General features: G+C 49.7%; 1 long non-coding RNA gene and 1 pseudogene across 15 annotated transcripts in view; one reads left to right on the top strand and one right to left on the bottom strand.

Moving 5' to 3' along the window:
• LOC137208658 (uncharacterized) overlaps nt 1–20459 on the bottom strand; it is a 151598-nt gene that overhangs the window by 64939 nt on the left and 66200 nt on the right. The window lies entirely within an intron of this gene.
• On the top strand, nt 16157–17284 carry LOC137208374 (NADH dehydrogenase [ubiquinone] 1 alpha subcomplex subunit 9, mitochondrial pseudogene; annotated as a pseudogene).

The raw sequence follows: 20459 nt of genomic DNA, 5'->3' as shown, positions 1-20459 counted from the left end.
CACCAGGGAAGCCCAAGGACAGATGTTTGAATCCAGACTCTTGACTGCTCTTTCGTAGCCTCTTCCTGCGGGGGAGAAAGAAGACCCAACACGCTGGGCTGTGAGCTGTGCTCCAGCTCTGTTGCTGAATCATTTCCTCCAGTCTGCCCCACCGAACGCTGCACTCGAGCATCAGGAAGGAGGACCCCGCCAGCCCTGACTGTGGTGGTCTTCCTGGAGCTGCTCCTTGGCCAGGCTGGGGGCCTCCAGGAAGCCACTAATGTCAGCTGGTCTCAATCCCCATGGCCTGGCACAGAGCCCGGCACAGAGTAGGCACGCAGTAAATAATTGTTGAATGAACAAATGGTTGAACAGCTGTTTGTAAATAACTAAAACACACGCCATGGCAACCAGCTTTCCTCTCTAATCCATGTGAAAAGAAAAAATGAAGCTCTCCAAATATTTGCGCGGTAATAATCCACTTGAAGTTGAAATATGTTCCCCCAAATTACCCGCCACGTCTGATTTCAAAGAACTTATATTCTTGTAGACTTCAAGATGGAGCATGTCAAATCCTGACAGTCAGGACAAGAGGAGATGTTCAAAACGACAGCAGCCGGCCCCTGACAGCTCCCCGGGCCCCAGGGAAGACACGGGAGGGGAGAAGCTGAGTCTCTCCTCCGGGCTGGTGGGGCTTACACGGCGGCACCAGCTTCTTGGGTTTCCCCATGAGCTGAACATTCCTTCCACTAACCCAGGAATTTGACGCAATAAATCTCATGATTACTGATGGTTCCTCTACTCCAGGTGTGGGCTTATTGGCCAAGGATTAAACATCTCATTCAAGGTGATCTAACTGCATTTCTGGAGAGAGAAAAACAGAGGCAGAAGAATGCAGGGCACACAGCCTGTCCCTGGAGGATAGGCTCATGGGGGATCTGGGTTTCAGAAAACAAAAGATCATGTGTTGCCAGAGACCTGCAGCTGCAGGACCCTCGATGGGACCGTTCGGTCCAGCTGTGCTAGCATGGGTGGGACAGGAAGGGGTTGGAAAACACAGATGAGCCAGGCGGGTGAGGCCCCTGCAGAGCAAGTTGGACTGGGTTCAGGTTCTAGTTCTGCCACTTGCTGGCTCTGTGACCTTGAGAAAGTCACTTAACCTCATGAGTAAAATGGGAATAACAATAAAACCCACCTTGCAATGTCGTTGTGAGGATTATAAGTAATTATACATAAATGGCCATTCTTGTGCCTAGTTTATCATAAAGGCTACTGCCCCGTCTCTCCTTCCAACATCTCTGCTGAAGTTTCCTCTTATTAAAGAAGAAAAAAATACATGTACATGTCCGATAATACCTGGGCCAGGGACTTGGTGTAGTGTCTCAGGCTGTCAAAGAGACGTAAGTGGAGCTGGCAGGCACTCTTCACGGAGGACACTCGCCTCCACACTCCAGGGAAGTGCTTGGCGCTGGAGTTTATTCTAAGCCACGCAGATTCTACTCAGACCACCCATTGTGCCCCCCATTCTGTCAATAAATGTGGCGGGGTTCACACAACGGCCAGGCCCAGTGCTGGGACACAGGGACACTCTGACCTGCTCTCCACCCCCGGGGGCTCACAGCCACGTGGGTTCTGGACCTTGGGACCATCCTGGGGCTGGAACGATGTCCAGGGTCTCAGAGGGCTTTAAGCCCATTCCTACCAGTGGCAATGCTTCCTCCACAAAGAGATTGCCATCCAGTCCTAATAAAATCCCTCCAAGCCCAGAATTTTAATAAGCAGATAAACAGGTGGTATCGTGTTTCTTTTAAAATACATATAAATAATGTTCCCTGAGCAAAGATGCTATGCATCCCCCAATAATCCTGCATCATCCTTCCCCTCCCCCTGAGCCAGCTGGGGCTCTGGGTCCAGTGCTCTGGGGGTGTACCTGACACCATACCAAGAGCATCTCAAAATATTGACACATCTGCTCCCCATGACAACCTGGGAGAGCGGGGGCCGTGAGCACCCTCCTTTTGCGGATGTGGAAACTGAGACATGGAAAAGTGAAGAGACTTGCCCAAGGCCAAGCCAGGCCCTACCCTGACTTCTCTCTCCAAAGGGGCCAGGCTACTGACGCTGGCAAAGAAGAGGTCCACCATGCCATGGCCAGAAGGGCCAAGTCCACATCCACCTGCAGAGTCCCGCAGGAAAGGGCGTCTGGCTCTCACACCTCCCCTCTGTGATCCTGGGTCTATGCTCCTTGACAGTGCAGGGTCCTTGCCCCTCAAGAGCTGACCGGGAAAATAGGGCCCGGTGTTCTGGACAGTGAGAGGGTCCGGGGCTTGAAAGGGAACAAGGAACAGGGTCTCCTCCTCTCAGGATACAGGAGTTAGCAAACACCAATACAGGATACCTAGTGAAATTTGCATTTCAGATAACACATTTTTAACATAAGTAGTCACATGCAGTATTGGGGATATACTAAGAAAGTATTCGTAGTTGATCTGCAATGCAAAGGTAACCGCGTGTCCTCCATTTTTTCTGGCAGCCCTACCCCTCATCTCCCACTACTCCCGATAGCGCTGGTGCAAGCTCAGGATGGGGTTTGGGGCCCAAAATCACACCTCTTCCTACTCTAGGTTATGGTGACCGAATATAATCACATAGGGTGATCGGCAGGGATGAAAGTCGTGGCTTTATGAATATTATCATCAGATTGGAGAACGTGCCCTGCATGTGCAACAGAGTGACCCGGGTCGATGGCGGCTCCCGTCCCCGGCGGTGTGACCCAGCCATATCCCTTCATGTCCGAGCCTTGGTTTCCTTTCCTGCAACTTGGGGCTAATAATGAACCTGCCCTACCTGCTCCCAGAACCGCTGCGTGATGGACCCTCCGTTACATGCACAAGTGCTCCAGGGAAGCTGGAGTCCTAGCGAGTCCTACTGGGTTATAATTTATTCGTGTCACTTTAATAACAATAAATGAACAGGTTGATTCATTTCCTGACTCCGAGGTGCTTCCCTAGCTTTCTCTACCAGCCTAGTTTTCTGCCTGTACACAGAGTTCATGGAAACACTATATTCTGGAGGTGGTTAAAAAGGAAGCGAAGCCATAGCAAATTCGATTTATGTTTCTAATTCCATTTGAAACGACTTTGGCAATAAATAAACCACTCTCTCTGATTCTCTTAAATCAGCATATTTCAGCAGCAAAGTGACATGCTGGAATCAGCAGTGTGCTGCATCTCACTCTGTTGGCCCACCTGTGTCCACAGTGAAGGGACACTGAGGTCTGGCCCAGTGCCAGGCTGCTGGCCTCTGCAAGCTTCAAGATACTGCCAACCGCTTTGGTCCCTGGCTCCGAGGGGCAGTAACTCTCCCCAGCACGAGGCCTGGTGACCTGCTGGGGTCGGCCTCTCTCGGTTCCTCTATGGTTGCAGGGCGCCCAAGGAGGTTTCACTCTGTTGAGTCTGTGAATGGATGTGGGGTGTTCAAGAGGGATGGGGAGGTTTGGGTGGAGATGCCAGCTGAGGCAGGATTCCAGGACTGGCGTGTGAACCAAGGGCCCTGCCCTTTACCTTAAGCAATTACCCGGGGATTGTTGCTGGGTCAGGGATACTGTGAGTTCATGAGCACAGCTAAGCATGGGGCCCTGGAGTCATCCCGGATCAGCCCCCTACTAATCAGAGAGGCTGGGGGGTGCCTGAGCCCAGGATCCCCATTCACTCGCCTGGGTAATGGGGATGATTCTGTTGTCCACCGCTAAGCTGCCATGAAAATGACCTCACAGCATCTGTCATCACCGACTAAAGCACTTAGCACAGGGCCTGGCAGCTGTCAGCTCAACACAACAGATAGAGAGGGCTTCTTACCAGTGGGCAGACACCCTGGGAGCTCAGAGAAGCTATGCACATGTGCACACACACCCTGACACCTAGACACACACACACACACACACACACACACACACACACACGCTGACACTCAGAGGGTTTGAGGTAAGGCCCTGGCACGTGGATGTTTAACAAGCAGCCCAGGTGACTCCAATCACAAGGAAGCCTGAGGCACCACACTAAGGGAAACCGGGGCTCCCCAGCCCTTGGCAGTGTCAGAAACACCTGGAGAGCTTATTACACTGCAGCTGGGGCCCCAGGTCTGCATCTCTAACAAGGCCCCAGGCGATACTGAGGCTGCTGGGCAGGGATCCTCCCTTTAGTGGGGGAATTACTGCAACTGTGCAGGGACATGCAGAGCTCCTTGAAGAGAGGCCAGAGGCTGTGATGATTTGGGGAGGGAGGCAGACATTGGCCACCAGGAGCTCCTCCACCTGCAGCCAGCATCCACCGGTCCCTCCGATCCAGCAAGTACAAAACGATCCAGAAGCAGGCGGGCGTGCCTCACGCCTCCGTCCTCCTCAGTCCTGCACCTGACTGCTCCCCAAGTGGGTCTATTCCAGCAACTACTGCTGTGTGGCCTAAAGCAATGACTTCAGTGTATTCATGGACTGGATTCTACAGGCCGGGAGCTCAGGCAGGGCATCCGGACAACTTGTCTCTGCTCCACAGTATCTGGAGCCGTAGCTGGGAAGACTCAGGACTGGAGTCTGGAATCACCCTGCGGCATCTTCACTCGCATATCTGGCAGGTGGTGCTAATAGCAGCTGGGGCCTCAGCTGCGTCTACTGGACAGAACCCAACATGTACACGTGGCCTCTTCACGTGGCCAGGGCTTCCTCCCAGCATGGCAGCCTCAGGGCAGTCAGATTTTTCTAGAGATGTCAGGGCTCCCCGGAGAACCTCACTCTGTTACTTCCACCCCATTCTGGCACCTAGAAGATCAGCCCAATGCAAGGGCAGGGATATCAGTGCCAGCCCTCCATGGGAAGAGTGCCACAGAACTCACAGACATGTTTCAAAGCCACCCACCAAGTGCCTCCAGGGACCTCCCTGGCGGTCCAGTGGTTAGGGCTCCGCACTTCCACTGCAGGGGGCAGTTTGGATCCCTGGTCGGGGAACTAAGATCCCGCAAGCAAGCCGTGCAGCACGGCCAAAAATAATAAAATAAAATAGAATAAAATAAAATGTGTCTCCAGAAGGCACTCTCCCCTTCAGCCCCCAGCCTCCACCTTGGTCTGGGGGCTCCCTGTCTCCCATCAGGGCTTTTGAAACACCTTCGTTGTTGGTCTCCCCACCTCCAGCCTTGCCCTCCAGGCCAGCCATCACCGGCAGGGATGTCCATAACAAAAACAGATCCAGTCGCTTCCTACCCGGTCTCCTCTGGCAGAGCCAGTGGTCTGACTCGCAGCATTCCTTTCTCCCAGCCTCATGGCCTCCCAGTCTCTGCTCTAATCACGTTGCATTCCAAACCTTCCACTCACCTTCCTGCTCTGCCACCTTCACACAAGCTGGTTTCTCTACAGGGAAATGCCCCTTCTTCCCCTATGCGGATCCTAGCAAACTCCTATTCATCCTTCAAAATCCAGCTCCAACCTCACATCCTCTGTGATGCCGTCTCCAACCCATTTATGATTATAATTGGGTGCAGATCAAAGGTTCCCAGTCTTAGCTGCACACTGGAATCACCCGGGGAGCTTTGACATATATTGATAGCTGGCTGCCACCGCCAGACATGCCGATTTAGTGGACTGGGTGCAACCTGAGCATGGGAACTTTTAAAACTCCCAGAAGATTCTAGGGTGCAGCTAAGGTTAAGAACTGCTTGTATAGACCAATGGCTCACAATATGGCTGCACATGAAAACATCTGGGGATTTTGAAAAGCATGCCTTTTCCCCAGGGCCCTACCTCAAAGCTATCAAATCAGAATCTATAGGGGTGGGGCCCAGACAATGTAATGGGTCCTTTATGAAACCTCCCAAGATGATTATGTAGCCAGGGTGGAGACACACGGGGGGCAGGTTCTAGCTCTCATTCACAGCATGACATCATGGGGCATATGCTCAAAACCTCCATCTAATTTTCAATTTATAAGATGATCTTTATCCTAGAAGTGCACAAGGTCAGTCTGTTGAGTTTTTATAGAACACATCACGAGGCACTTTCCAATTTTAAAACCAATAAATGAATGCAAAATATGAATAATTTAAATGTCAACTTCATGCACATAATAGATCTTCAATAAATATTCATTGAATGAATTAATCAGTCAATCAATCAATACAGTCCTAGTTTTAGAGCTGTCCAGAACACTTCTACACCCCTCCCCAGACTGTGAGCTCCCTGAGGGCAGGCCTGGGACCCCAGCGCCCAAGCAAGGACATTTGATGAATGAAGCAATGACTCTGCACCCAAAGCAAAAGGGCCCTGAATGTTTACGGCTGTCTCTCTATTTTCTAGGTGTGCCATGAATTACTAGATGAACAGGGGAAATGCAAATATGTCATTTGCATTTGAAAGGATGACAACGTTACAATTTAATTATGGAAAAATTATTGGTTATTGTGCTTTTTTAGAGGCCTGGGGAGAAGCCCAGACATGGCTTTTCAACTTGACAAGAAGCCAAAGGCTCAAAGCCCAGACACGCATGGAGTCAGGTCAGGTGCCCAGCGCTGCTCCATGCACCGTCCCCCACAATGCGGTGGCTCAGCCTTTCCTAAGCAGCCCTCGCTGGGGCCGTGGCCTCTGCTCCATGGCTGGTGGAGGGTGGATGGTGGAACCGTGGCCTGTGCAGCTCCCCTGTCTTGTGACCTCAGCTGATTTGGCCCCTTAATGGTGAGAATATTCTTCCCCAAAGCCCCCCACCAGCATGGAGCTGCAGCCCAGTGGTAAAGAGGAAGAGATCTCAATCAGACATCCAGGGTTCCAGTGCCTGGTCCACCACCTATTAGCTGTGTGACTAGGGCAAATCACTGAGCCTCTCTGAGCTCCAGTTTCCCCGCCTATACAACAACATCGATGTAGTACCCGCCCCAAAGGTCACTATGAGATGAAGATGGAGTGATGTCTACAGAGCCTGAACACCAGGCCTGGTGTGGAAAAAGGGATCGGGATTTGACAGGTGACAGCACAGAGGTTGAGCGCTCAGATTCCAGGCTGCCTGTTAGTCACTGTGCCACTTGGAGCAAGTCGCTTACCTTGGTAAGACTCAGTTTTTACATCTGTAAAATGGGCCCAAGAGCAGAACTCATCACAAGATCACTGAGATGTGCTAGTGCCATGAAGGACAAATCATGGTCACTGGCTTGCGCTGAACACTCAGTATTAGCTGTCAGAATTATTTCCACTTTTTTAGTACTATGGTTATTGATAACTGCCATTTCTTATAATAGTAAGGAGCTGACTCTTCTCCTGGCAAGGGTACGGTCATGGTTTGTGTGCTGACAGCACCCTAGAGACTTACAAAAAGCACTCCCCCAACCAACGCAGGCCCCACCAGAACTCTGATGTAACTGTTTTCTAATCAGGGGAAAAACATGGTCCACAGGAGGTGGACAGAGAGGGGAGTTGCATGTCACAGGCCTGTGTCTGCCCTTGCATAACCTGCCACCACCAAGGCTGGAGCGAAGGACAAATTCAGGCCCCCATGTGGGATGACAGCCCCTTTTCCCACTTATAACCTGGGCCACCTCGGCAAACAAACAGCTCATTGCACCAAGCCTAGAGGGGGAGTGAGAGTCCGCAGGCAGCCTCCCTCTGGAAGCATCCTAGGCCCCGCCTTCTCCTCCCATGCCCCGGAAGCAACCTGTGGGCCAGGTGGGAACATGTGTCCAGGACAAGGTCTGAGTCAGGGCGACGCAGACCAGGCCACCTCCAGCCCTGCCTGGACACAAGACTCCTTCCCAAGTGCACACGAGTCCTGGTACAGGTAAGAGAAAGGAAGACAGAACATTCTTTGGCAAAGTGTGGCATCCTCGGGACTTCCCTGGCAGTCCAGTAGTTAGGACTCTGCACTTCCACTGCAGGGCCACAGGTTTGATCCCTGGTTAGGGAACTAAGATCCCGCAAGCCACATGGTGTGGCCAAAAAAATAAATAAAAGTGTGGCATCCTCCACCCACCTGTGTGCACCCAGGTGGCAATGTCCTTGAACAAAGGCCAGAGGGCCACCTTCTCCCAGTCTACTGTGTGGACAAGATCAGCCTTTATCTGCAGTCAGGACCATGGGGCAGTGCAGCTGTTCAGCAAATCATGACTTTCCTGAAGCAGCCAAGGCCAGCTTCCCCAGAACTCCAGGCAGCCGCGTGGCATCTCAGAGCACACAACCCAGAAGGAACACGGGAAGGAGAACAGTTAGCAGCACGTGTCCTAAGACATGGGCTCCATCTGGGCTGAGCGTGGCCCGCCACGGTGACTCTGACGGCTTCGCCTCCCTGTGCCTGTGAGACGTGGATAAGGTAATTAATGCTGGACCCCTCCACGTGCAGCGAAAATAAACATGCCGGTGCAAACTCTGGAGTGCTGGCGGGAGCTAGTGATCACTGGCGGCCCTCCCGCCGGCCCTGGGGGAGCCCCAGCTGAGGAGGGTAAACTTGAATCTGGGCTCCTGGGAGCAGTAACTCAGAGCAGCTCTCCGAAAACGTGAAATGTCTGCGGTGTCTCTGTTTGGCCTTCAGAGTTCACGCAGACTCTATGTTTAATTCATAATATCTTTGTTTCAGTAAAATGGTGTTTTAAGTTCGTTTCCGTCTGGTACATTGATGTACCTGGTAAATCGATGTCCCAGAAAGCTGCGACTGGGGAGGTGAACCCCACCCCCGTGCCGCCAACAAAGGCTGCTCGGCACCGAGAGATGAAGCCCCGGACGCCTCCCAGCAGGCTCATGTGGGTGTCCCTCCCACCCACCCCCGGGCCCTGAGCAGTCAGGGGCTGCCTCTGGCATGTGGTCCCCACAGCCCTACCCCAGACAGGCCTGGCTGCATGTGGGTGAGACTCTGAACAGCTTCTCACTGAATTAACCCGGAAACCTGGCCTCCTGGTCCAGCCTGTGGGAAACAGCCTTGTGAGGCTCATCTGGGCACGGGGTCTAGGAGACACTCAAGTCCAGCTTGCCTCCTCCAGAAAAGGAAGCCGAGGTTACCAGGCCTGCGCCATTTCTGCCTCCCACTGTGGGTGATCCCATTAAGTCTGAGCCACAGCCTGGCTGGGAGCCCGGGAGAGCAAGTCTCATGCGAGGTTATGGGAAAGGGGAGGCTGGCTTCAAGTTGTGGGGAGGGCTCCCCGTCCTTGTAGCCCCCACTCCAGGTCCCAGGCCCAGATGCACCGGAAGAGCTGCACTGGCCCCCATGGCGGTGGTGCGATGCTGCCTGCTGGGCTGTTGGCACAAGTCTGAGAGGGCGAGGTTACCCAGAGTGCCCTCCTCCTGATGCTGGAACCACGTCTCCTGTCTTTCAAAAGCTTAGATTTGGGAACCAGGCGAACTGGGCTCAGATCCCAGCATGTGGCCTTGGGCTCGGCCATCCAGTCTCTGGGAGGAGCTCAGGGGAAATCACCAGCTCCCTGGATTGGACCCCAATAGCCACTACCAGGTGAGCGCCTCAGGGAGCTGTGGGCAGCCCACTTGCTACCAAAAGAGGGTCTTCACAGGGAGGAGAGCGTCACATGCCCGTCTAAGAGCTGCTGCCAGATCTCCCTCGCAGGAGAACCCCAACCAGACAGCCGTGTGCACCCTCATGAGCTATGGGGCCAGCCCGCCTCCCCCAGAGGGAGGGCCTTAGGCAGGGAGCCCAGGCCACAGATATGGGGCCCTGAGAAGGAGGCACCTTCGGCCTCCACAAAGCAAGAGCTGCTCCCAGGTATGGGCTGCCAAAATGCCAGAGCCGGTAGCGTTCCTGTGAAGATAGATGAGACGCTCCTCAGCCCAGTAATGTTAGTTTATCACCATCATCCTCTTCATCACCATCCCCATCATCATCATCGTTACGGATCCCGCACCCAGACCCCATCAGAGACCAGCCTCTGCTCCTGGCTCAGCCCCGAATAACTCTGGGATGTTGCTGGGCCTCCCTTGCTCTCAGTCCCCTTCCCCTCTCCCAGCGCTCCATTAATTGTGGAGTCCCTAGTTTAAAATGAAAATGTGGGACCGCTTGTCCAAAAACCAGGGAAAAAACGCCATTATAGGTAAGAAAATACAAAGTTTTCTCCTGTCTTTCACGTATCTCTCTCTCTGTCTTTGTCTCTCGACTTGTCATGGCATTTTTTTATTTGCTATTTAATGCTGTTCTAAGTACAGAATAATTAATAATTTTTAATCACTAACATGAACACTACCATTCATCACTATATTGTGCAATATCAGTTTTAAATGCAAATATAAGAGCATCTAACTCGTATTTGGAATCACTGAAATTACACACTCCGTATTCGGTACTTTGTACACACGTATGTAGATGTGTCCCTACCAGAAGGGTGAAAACACTGCACAAAACTCAACGGGCTGTTTTTCACTCCTTGATGTTCGCCCCGCACTCTGCCTCAGCCTTCCTGCTGAGTAAGGAAGGACGGAAAGGAAAGAGACTGCGGTTGTCCTGTCTCTCCCTTTTCCTCTGTGCCATCAGCTTCGTGTAAGCGCTTGACTAACACAGGGACATAATCTAAGTACGAAAGGATAAGACAGGGTCACTTGGTCGCTCGTGTTCCTGCATTCAAAGCAGGTCCTGGTGTGAACCGAGAGTGTGGCCTCATGGGGATGTCAGCGCCCTCGCTCATCTAATCTGTGACGTGTGCTCACGGGGCTTCAGGAACGCTATCTGCAAGCGGGCAGAGAGGAAGAACGACACGTAACCTGCACAGACCTGCTCTGCTCATGCACGTGCTCTGTGGTCCCATCAGATCTCATTTACAAAACGTAAGTTCAAAGATAATAGTATTCGGGGGCTTCCCTGGTGGCGCAGTGGTTGAGAGTCCGCCTGCCGATGCAGGGGACGCGGGTTCGTGTCCCAATCCGGGAGGATTCCACATGCCGCGGAGCGGCTGGGCCCGTGAGCCATGGCCGCTGAGCCTGCGCGTCCGGAGCCTGTGCTCCGCAACGGGAGAGGCCACAGCAGTGAGAGGCCCGTGTACCACCAAAAAAAAAAAAAAAAAAAGATAATAGTATTTGGGACTTCCCTGGTGGTCCAGTGGTTAAGACTCCACGCTCCCAATGCAGGGGACCCAGGTTCCATCCCTGGTCAGGGAACTAGATCCCGCGTGCCGCAACTAAAAAGATCCCACACGCGGCAACCAAGATCCCTCGTGCCGCAACTAAGACCCAGCCAAATAAGTAAAAATAAATAAATATTTTTTGAAAAGATAATAGTATTCAAATTTCGAGATGGCAGCATAAGAGCATTAAGTCAAGCGCGGGCCCTTCTGAGCCGCCTCTGCCGTGACGTGGGCAGAACGCGCTTGGGCTTGCTTGCCTGAGGATGGGGGAGGATCGCACGCAAGGGAGGTGGTAGAAATGCATTGTCAACGGTGACTCCCGAGCCCACTGGGGATGTCATGCCCCCCGGAGAGAGGCAGGCAGGCACCCTGAGCACAGCCAGCATCTGGGCGGAGCTGCAGGAACAGCTCTGTCTCCGGCCAGGAGTGGATAGCAGGGAGCTAATTTTGGTTCTAGATGAGCTTGGACGACACAAAATCCATTTCCTTCCAGAGTCGGAACTGTTTTAGTCACCCAGCGAGTTCAGAGCCGTACCACGTTTCTCCCAGTGGCTGTCAGGCCGTAAACCAAACATCGCTGTCTGCAGCCTGTGTGCCCAGAGGTCAAAAGCAGCTTGCTCTCAGAGCCTCTGCCAACAGAAGGTGGGTTCTGCTGCATGTGCTGGGACCACCGGCCATCCGCACCTGCAGATCTTGGAACCAGCATCCGACAATGGATGTCTGGTGACAGCTCTTCTGCCCAGCTGTTCCATCCTTGGTCACCCATTTCCTCTCAACGAGCTGGTCCCCTCGCATCAGAACTCAGCTGAGAAGTGAGGACATAGCGGAGAGCCTTTGCCTGTGTCAGCTGAATGGTCATGTATTCTCACCTAGGAAGATGATTTCACACTCTCCTCTCTTCTCTCCAGGAAGCAGACAGGCCCCGTGGGCACAGGTGCTGGGCTCAGATGGCACAGCATGGGAGGGTCTGAGCTGTGCCACGGATCCGTCCAGCTCAACAGGAGACCGACATCCAGAGGTCCCAGGTCCTCCACCCCCAGCCACGGAGCCTGGATCCATCCCCGACGCAGGGGGCAGCCACCAAAACTCGGGTACGTTTCCTGAGCTGTAAACTGGGAGTAACGATGACCACACAGACACTGCACAGCCTCCCAGCCCCGGGGAAAAGGAGTGCCCTGATCCCACTTCTTGTGGATGCACCTGAGGCTTAGAAAAGTGAAGTGACCAAAATCTCACTGTCTCAGGTTTACACACGGGGAAATCAAGGCTTGGAGAGGTTAAGCAAGCTGAGGTCACCCCCACGTCTGCGGAACGCCTAAGCCCACGTCCAGCTTGGAGTAAGTGTCGGGAACACGTCAGCTCACCCGTGTGATGGGGCATCGTAGCCTTTACTGCGGGACACCAAGGTAGGCGGCTGCCGCTCGCTTTAGACACAGTTATGGAAAAAAGGGCAACTCGGAGTGAGGAAGTCCAGCCTGTCCACCTGCAGTGCCCCCCCGTGCCCAGCCAGACTGAGACAGCAGAGCCATTCAGTCTGTGTGATGGAGGGAGACAGGGAGGGGTGGATGAAGCAGATACTACGCACCCCTGTGCTCTCCCTCCTTCTCCCCCAGCCCCAGAGAGGGTGGGGCTCAGACTCTACTCCTCCGTCTACCCTCTCTTGGGAGGTTGGTTGTCCTCTGGGCCCCCAGCCTCCCTGGCTGTGATGCTGGTACCCAGGACTGCATTTCTACCCTCCAGCTAGAAAGTGGCCTCCAGCCACGCCTCTCACCTCAGCCTCCACACATCCGGGAGGCATTCTCCCCTCTGCCCTGTCCAGCTCTACCCCAGCGTGCGCGCGCGCGCACACATACACACACACACACACACACACACACACACACACGTCTCTGTTTCTATGTTGGCCCCTCTGACAATTTGATGCCTCCTTCTCCCTCCGGCCCACAAGTTTTGCCCATCCTTCTGTCCCAGACTCTCTCCAGCCTCATGTCCTTCTCTCTCATGATGCCGCAGTCTGGGCTTCAGAATCATAAGCGTCCTAATTCCTGCTCAGGCTTTACACCCCCAGCTCTGAGCCCCAGCTCCCTGTCTGATGATGGTGCATCCCTCCTACATCAGAGGGTGGTAGGGTATGTGCGTAAGTGCTTGGCCTGTTGGGGCCCCAATGGCCTGACTACTCCGAACCTATTCACACCGATGTAAAACCAACCAGTCAACATGCTGGACCTGTCAGGAGCCCTCCCACACTGGGGAGAAGACTCTGGGGGAAATGTCAGGATTTACTAGGAATTCTAGAAAAAATAATAATAAAATGGAGAAAATGTATAAATTATATGAGTATTAGAATAACATTCCCCAGTGCTAAAGGAATATATAAATCTTCAGGTTGATGGGGCCCACTGTGCAAGCAGAAATCCCAGCAGAATGACTGCGCTAGAGGCAAAGAAACACTCACGACCTGCAGACGTTCACCACCCCGGTTCTCCCTTCACAGAGAACCCCAGAGCACAGAAGGCAAGAACCAGGGTGAGCAAACAGATTCAAAGAATGGAAGGAACTTCTAAAAGATGAATGTCCTTAGAGAAATTCAAGAAGATAACATGGTCCTAAAAAGAGAACAGGTTGTGCTTAAAATGGAGCAATTAGAGATCAAGAAAGAGTTCGCAGACTTATGGTTACCAGGGGGGAAAGCTGGGGGAAGGGATAGTCAGGGAGTTTAGGATTGACATGTACACTCTGCTGTATTTAAAATGGATAACCAACAAGGACCTACTGCATAGCACAGGGGACTCTACTCAACATTATATAACAACCTAAATGGGGAAAGAATTTGAAAAAGAACAGATCCATGTATATGTATAACTGAATCACTTTGCTGTACACCTGAAACTAACACAACATTGTTAATCGACTCTACTCCAATATAAAATAAAAAGTTAAAAAAAAAAAAGTTCTTAGAAATGCCATTGCTAGAACGAAAAAACCTGAGGTTCAGGAAATCTCTCAGAATGTGTATCAAGAAGACAGAGGATAATATGAGAGAAAATATATGAGGTGCATAAGATCAACCTAAAAAGATCAACCTATTAAGAATTCTAGGAAAAAATAAAAGGAAGAAAATATATAAATTATACAAATGATAGAATACCATCCCCAAGCACTGAAGGAACATGCACGTCTTCAGGTCAATAGAACACACCAGGTACCAAGAAGAATGAATGAAAAAAGACCCACTCCCGGACACATTCTCCTGAAAACTGGAACTCCAGGAGGAACAAGAAGATTCTAAAAGCTTCCAGACAAGAAAAACAGATTATCTGCAAAGGAATTATAATCACCTTTGACATGTGACTTTTCATTAGCAACACTGGAAACTAGAAGACGAAGACTGATACCCCAGAATCCTTATTAAAGAAATAAAATTCTAAACTTATAATGCTAACTTTTCTTTTAAAAACTAATAAGTGTAGGGACAACATAAATCTTTTGAGACATAAAAATACTTAGAAAATTTACATACCAAATATTCTGTTTTGAAAAACGTTCTCTCAGGATATTCTCCAGCAAATAAAAAAGTAATCCACGGAATTTTTTAAAATGGGAATTCTAAAACAGAATAGACTTAGCTTTGCATTTGGGGCTCTTCAAAATTCCAATCGCGCATGCCAAACTACATAGTAATTAAAAGTTTAGCTTACTGTATTTTATTCCAGCAAAATATCTTTATCTACGGCAAACTCATTTCTCTACCCACTCATATACTGTCTAGATAGTATTTCCCAGGTATAAAATCAGACACCAATTCTTTGCTCAGCTAGAAAGGATTGGCTGTCTCCCTGGAATATAGACTTCCCGGCATCCCCAGGTCTTCAATAACTTTTTAAAAATATGTACTTTTTTATTCGGTCATTTCTTAGTATTTCCTCGAGAGAGATAGGCTATTACCATTTTCTACATCCTAATAAATGTGAGACTCAAATCTTATTCATTTTCAATTCCAAACTGTCATATTCATGCACAAAAAGTGGCGCTATCATTGTTCACATGTTGACGTCATTAGGGAAACTATACAAAGAGTTAAAATAATGCAAGTTTTATTTCAGTGTCGTAAGATTTCCTCAAATAGAAAAATCAATTAATTCCAATAATGTTTCCTTTTTTTTTCATCCAAGTCATGGACCCAGAAAAAAGCTTTTGGAAGTTTTCTTAATTAATTGAGCATCATCTGAGACTATTATGAATACTATTGTGCAATTGACATTAAGCTAAATAGTACTTGATTTGCAATGAAAATACAAATATAGTTTTTGGTGGAGCACAGTGTCATGGTAAAAAAAAAAAATCCTTACTAAATTAAGAAACCTATGAAGCAGAAATTTACTTGGAATTGTTGATGGTACACATATAATTCCTACTGGACCCAAATAAGCTGGTATTCTACCAATATAAGTAAAAGCTGTAGTTGGCAACATTTTGTGACAACACTGATGAAGTTTAAAAAAGAAGAAGAAAAAACATGCTTCAGCGTGGCTTAATGTGCTTTGTCTCTGCTACCTGCCATCTATCAGATTTTAGAACAGTTGGAACTTTTGAAGTCAGTCTCAGCGCCCTACAACAATATTGAACTTTTTGGTAAATGAGTTCTCTAAATTTTGGATGCATGTTGTTCCAAAAAATTAGAAAACCTTGATTATTTAACACTTGGATTTTTAGTTTCTGAAGCTCTGAAAGAATTACATTAATTGAAAACAACGCTTGCAAATAAAAAGACATTGGAATTTATCCCTAAAGAGTACGGGGGAAGGGAACACATTAATTAATGAGAGCTCAATATTGAAATTCTATAAGGGTACTTCAGAACATCTTGACTTGTAAGAAGAATCTTTTGATGGAGTTTCTATTTTTAATTAGAAGAAATTACATTCTGTCCCAGAAGGGCAGGAGATTGAAAAAACCTACCATCTTGCAGCATCTAAATTTAATGAAGCATTCAAAAGAATCATAAACACAATTTGATGAGTTTTGTCTTGTAAAAATATTTGCTGAAGAAAGGTATTCTGGGAAGAGGCAAAAAGACAGTATCTGGGAGCCGAAGTCGGCCAAGCGCCGGCGGCAGGGGATTGTGGGAAAAGATGGCGGCCGCCGTTCACCCCCCAGTTGTCCAGGCCCTGCCAATGTCACGTCGCATGGGGTCACAAGTGATCATCTCCTACCGGGGTGAGCCATATGATACCATGCACCTTCGCCCCATGGGTGACCTGGGCCAGATTATCTTTCTGGAATGGAAAGGGAGAGACAAGGACTCCATCCTAAGAGCTGTGGAGCACAGCAACGTGGTCATCAATCTCGTTGGGCGAGAATGGGAAACCAAAAACTTTGACTTTGAGGATGTTTTTGTAAAGATTCCCCAAGCAATCGCTCAAGTGTCCAAGCAAGTTAGAGTTGAAAATTTTATTCACGTTTCACATCTGAATGCCAATATTCAAAGCCCTTCTAAATATCTGAGAAATAAGGCTGCTGGAGAGAAAGAAGTGAGAGACACATTTCCAGAAGCTACCATCATAAAGGCATCGGACATCTTTGGAAGAGAGAATAGATTCCTCAATCATTTTGCAAGTATTCAAGGGTTTGGTGTTGTCCCTCTTTTTCCTTGGGCAAGAAGACAGTGAAACAACCAATATATATTGTGGATGTCACCAAAGGAATTGTTAATGCAGTTAAGGATCCACATGCCAGAGGGAAAACTTTTGCCTTTGTTGGGCCCAGTTGGTACGTCCTCTTTGACCTGGTACAGTACGTCTTTGCCATGGCTCACAGACCCTTCCTGGCATACCCTTTGCCACATTTTGCATATCGATGGCTAGGTCGACTCTTTGAAATGAGTCCGTTTGAGCCCTGGACCACGAGGGATAAAGTGGAGCGAGTTCACATCACAGACATGACCCTGCCTCACCTGCCCGGCTTGGAAGACCTGGGTATACAGGCCACGCCCCTGGAGCTCAAGGCCATCGAGGTGCTGCGGGGTCACCACACGCACCGCTGGCTGTCTTCTGAGATTGAAGATGTGAAGCCGGCCAAGACAGTCACTGTTTCGTGGCCCCTGAGCTGCCCTTGGTTTTTGATGTCATTCAGGTCACTAGCGACCAGACCACCTTTGGCAGAGAATCCTGTACATAGTGCATAAGAGCCCCTATTAAAATATCTGTGATCAAAAAAAAAAAAAAAAAAGACAGTACGGCTTCCCTGGTGGCACAGTGGTTGAGAGTCCGCCTGCTGATGCAGGGGACGTGGGTTCGTGCCCCGGTCCGGAAAGATCCCACATGCCGCGGAGCGGCTCAGCCCGTGAGCCATGGCCACTGAGCCTGCGCGTCCAGAGCCTGTGCTCCGCAACGGGTGAGGCCACAACAGTGAGAGGCCCGCGCAAAAAAAAATAAAAACAAAAACAAAAGATAGTACCTGGTAAAATATTTAGGCGGAAAGATTTTCACATTTTAATGCCAAAAAGTAGCATTGAGAACATCCTTCATTTTTCCCAAGCCCACTAGGTACCCTAACACCTATAGAGAGAATATTTTCCCAATTAAGAATATTATAGTCTACCATAAAGAGTAGATTAAAGGTGTCAATAATTTCAAATTTACTAATCACAAAATATTTCTTTGAAGAATATTTATGGGAAATTTTGCGAAAAAAAATTAAAGTGATGAGGCCATATCAGGAAAAACACTGAATACCATTGACATCATGTTAGAGACAGACATGCCTTAAGAAACTGATTAAAGTACACTATTCTGTTTTTTTTGTTATTTATATTCAGATAATCAATATAAAGAACTGTTTTGTTTTGGTTTTTAATTTTATTTATTTATTTTTGGCTGCGTTGGGTCTTTGTTGCTGCATGCGGGCTTTTCTCTAGTTGCTGCGAGCGGGGGCTACTCTTCGTTGCAGTGCTCGGGCTTCTCATTGCAGTGGTTTCTCCTGTTGTGGAGGAAGGGCTCTAGGAGCGTGGGCTTCAGTAGTTGCCGCACGCAGGCTCAGTAGTTGTGGCTCGCGGGCTCTAGAGCACAGACTCAGTAGTTGTGGCACACAGGCTTCGTTGCTCCGTGGCATGTGGGGTCTTCCCAGACCAGGGCTCGAACCCGTGTCCCTTGCATTGGCAAGCAATTCTTAACTACTACACCACCAGGGAAGCCCTAAAGAACTGTTTTTTAATTTTACTCTATTGTACATAAATATATGTTACTTACGTTTTAGAAAAAACTTTAGTATTGAAAATAGTTTTTAATAGAACTATTTATAGTACCAACATAATAAAACCAATCTGTCAGTCAAGAAATAAATATTTTCAAGACCTAAAAAATTTTATTTTATTTATTTATTTATTTTGACTGCATTGGGTCTTCATTGTGTTTGTGGGCTTTCTCTAGTTGCAGCGAATGGAGACTACTCTTTGTTGCCGTGCGCAGGCTTCTCATTGTGGTGGCTTCTCTTATTGCTGAGCACGGGCTCTAGGCATGCAGGCTTCAGCAGCTGCAGCATGCGGGCTCAATAGTTGGGGCACAGAGGCCCTAGAGCACACGGGCTTCAATAGTTGCGGTGCGTAGGCTCAGTAATTGCAGTGCACAGGCTCTAGGGCATGCGCACTTCAGTAGTTGTGGCTCACGGGCTCAGTAGTTGTGGCACATGGGCTTAGTTGCTCCATGGCATGTGGGATCTTCCCCGACCAGGGATCGAACCCGTGTCCCCTGCATTGGCAGGCAGATTCTTAACCATTGTGCCACCAGGGAAGTCCCTTTAATTATTTTAGAATCTCCTTTCCCCCTCAAAAGCCTTGACTTGGTGTCATCAATAAAATATATGGTCACTCTAGCCAAGAAGGATAAGGAGGCATACTAGTTCTCTGTTGCTGTGTAACACATTACCCCAAAGCTTAACCGCATGAAACAGCCAAGGGTTATTGTCTCACAGTAGAGAGAGGATACCATGTGGCTCAAGAATCTAGATGTGCTTCAACTGGACGCTTCTGGTGAGGCAGCAGTAAAGCTGTCAGCCAGGCCTACAGTTAGCTCTCAAGGCTTGACCCAGGCTGGGAAATCCGTTTCCAAGCCGACTTGTGTGGCAGTCAGCAGGCTTCAGAAGATGTGCCTGCAGGCTTGCGGTGCAGTTGTGGGCCTGTATTAGTCAGTACGGGCTGCTATAACAAGTACCACAGACTGGCAGCTTATACAACGGTTCTGGAGGCAGGAAGTCTGGGATTGAGGTGCCCGCAGGGTTGTTTCTCCTCAGGCCTCTCTCCTTGACTTGTAGTCGGTCATCTTCTCCCTGTGCCCTCACACAGTCCTCCCTCTGTGTTTTTAGGTCTGCATCCTAATCTCTTCTTATAAGGATACTGGATCCGTCATATTGGATCAGGGCCCACCCTAAAAGCTTCATTTTAACCTAATTACCTCTTTAAAGACTCCATCTCCAAATACAGTCATGTTCTGAGGTCCTGAGGGTTAGGACGTCAACACATAAATTTTGAAGGAATAGCATTCAGCCCATGGCAGGGCCTTTCCACCTGAGGGTCCCCATAGCATGGAAGCTTGTGATTCAAGATTGGGAAGAGAGAGAGAGAAGAGAGACTCAAGACAGCAAGACAGAAGCTGCCGTCTTTTATAATTTGATCTCAGAAGTCACACCCCATCTTGTCTGCTATATTCTATTGTTAGAAGAGAATCAGTGAGTCCAGAGCAGGACAGGGTTCACAAGAGCAGGGTCTCAGGAGGCAGCCATCTTGGAGGCGGCCTTCCACAGTCCGTAAGCTTCTCTCTCCAAACCCACTGGAGGGACCTAGACTGAGAGTGGAAAGGCAGTTTATCCTGCCTCATCTCTAGGGAGACTGTAGGAAGGCTGGAAAACACGTCAGCCTCTCTGGCTGCCCAGCATGACTAAAAGATGGCGGCCGACCGACAGCAGGCGTGTCTGCACAGCTCTCCGGGCGGCTCCTCAGCAAATTCTGAGCTGGAAGCCGTGCGGGAGGCTGGTTCAGCTCCAGGCGGAGAGCTCAAGGCTGTTCTCCCTCGATGGCACGTAGCCTTGTGTGTGAAGTCATATCCCGGAGCCTCACCAAGGCCTCCAGCTGCGCAAACCACCTCCACGTGGGGGTTCCCCCTCTCCGTGGGGTTTCTCCACGCATCTTCCTTACTCTGGACCCCAACTCAGCCAATAGTCTTCATTTGTTCTCTAGACGAGTCCTCCCTCCACTAGCTCAGCCCCTGGTGTTTGCTTAACCATTTCAGGACACACACGTCACCCTCATCTCAGATGCTGACAGACAACCTGCTTCTCCTTCATGATGTTCACACAGCAGCCCACGCTCACAGCAACCCTGCTGCCTCCCAGGTGGAACCATTTCA

This window comes from Pseudorca crassidens, chromosome 16 (assembly GCF_039906515.1).
Source record: "Pseudorca crassidens isolate mPseCra1 chromosome 16, mPseCra1.hap1, whole genome shotgun sequence".
Lineage (NCBI taxonomy): Eukaryota > Metazoa > Chordata > Mammalia > Artiodactyla > Delphinidae > Pseudorca > Pseudorca crassidens.
Note: the sequence above shows the minus strand (reverse complement) of the source record. Positions and strands in the feature narration are given on the sequence as shown.